Source organism: Panulirus ornatus, chromosome 61 (genome assembly GCF_036320965.1).
Source record: "Panulirus ornatus isolate Po-2019 chromosome 61, ASM3632096v1, whole genome shotgun sequence".
Classification (NCBI taxonomy): domain Eukaryota; kingdom Metazoa; phylum Arthropoda; class Malacostraca; order Decapoda; family Palinuridae; genus Panulirus; species Panulirus ornatus.
This window is the reverse complement of record NC_092284.1, coordinates 10580745-10582476: the sequence shown is the minus strand read 5'-3', so window position 1 is coordinate 10582476 and position 1732 is coordinate 10580745.

The following is a 1732-nucleotide window of genomic DNA, read 5'->3' as shown; positions in this document are numbered from 1 at the left end:
TTTGGCTATGAGGGAGGGAGTGGGGAAATGTATGTATGAGGCGATTTCGTGTGGGATGAGGCTTTCTTGCCCCACACGCCAAATTACATTAATCCCACAGCTGGAAATATGAATTACCTTTGGCTATGAGGGAGGAGAGGGGGAGGGGAAATGTATGTATGAGTCGTTATCGTGTGGGATGAGGCTTTCTCGCCCCACACGCCAGATTACATTAAACCCACAACTGGAAACATGAATTACCTTTGGCTATGAGGGAGGGAAGTGGGAGAGGGGAAATGTATGAGATTTCGTGTGGGATGAGGCGTTCTTGCCCCCGCACGCCAAATTACATTAAATCCACAGCTGGAAACATGAATTACCTTTGGCTATGAGGGAGGGAAGTGGGAGAAGAAATGTATGTATGAGGACATTTCGTGTGGGATGAGGCGTTCTTGCCCCCGCACGCCAAATTACATTAAACCCACGGATAGAAATATGAATTACCTTTGGCTATGAGGGAGGAGAGGGGGAGGGAAATATATGTATGAGATTTCGTGTGGGATGAGGCTTTCTCGCCCCACACGCCAAATTACATTAAACCCACAACTGGAAACATGAATTACCTTTTGCTATGAGGGAGGAGAGGGTAAGGGAAATGTATGTATGAGGAGATTTCGTGTGGGATGAGGCTTTCTTGGCCCCACACGCCAAATTACATTAAACCCACAGCTGGAAACATGAATTACCTTTGGCTATGAGGGAGGGAAGTGGGAGAGGGGAAATGTATGAGATTTCGTGTGGGATGAGTCTTTCTTGCCCCCGCACGCCAAATTACATTAAACCCACAGCTGGGACTATGAATTACCTTTGGCTATGAGGGAGGGAAGTGGGAGAGGGGAAATGTATGAGATTTCGTGTGGGATAAGGCGTTCTTGCCCCCGCACGCCAAATTACATTAATCCCACAGCTGGAAACATGAATTACCTTTGGCTATGAGGGAGGAGAGGGGGAGGGGAAATGTATGTATGAGTCGTTATCGTGTGGGATGAGGCTTTCTCGCCCCACACGCCAAATTACATTAAACCCACAACTGGAAACATGAATTACCTTTGGCTATGAGGGAGGGAAGTGGGAGAGGGGAAATGTATGAGATTTCGTGTGGGATGAGGCGTTCTTGCCCCCGCACGCCAAATTACATTAAACCCACAGCTGGAAACATGAATTACCTTTGGCTATGAGGGAGGGAAGTGGGAGAAGAAATGTATGTATGAGGACATTTCGTGTGGGATGAGGCGTTCTTGCCCCCGCACGCCAAATTACATTAAACCCACAGCTGGAAACATGAATTACCTTTGGCTATGAGGGAAGTGGGAGAGGGGAAATGTATGTACGTGTTTATGTGCCTCACAAGAATGAGTGAGTTTACGATACACAGATCCTGGGAGTGAGGGATTGGGAGGGTGTCTTTGTGTCTCGTTCCCACTTTGGGATTTTGATCCCACACCTCATTACGGTCCCAAAACTCGCTAATCTCATACAAGAAGGCTTTGGGATTTTGATCCCACACCTCATTACGATCCCAAAACTCGCTTATCTGAAAGGGGAAGGCTTTGGGATTTTGATCCCACACCTCATTACGATCCCAAAACTCGCTTATCTGAAAGGGGAAGGCTTTGGGATTTTGATCCCACGCCTCACTACGATCCCAAAACTCGCTGATCTCATACAGGAAGGCTTTGGGATTTTGATCCCA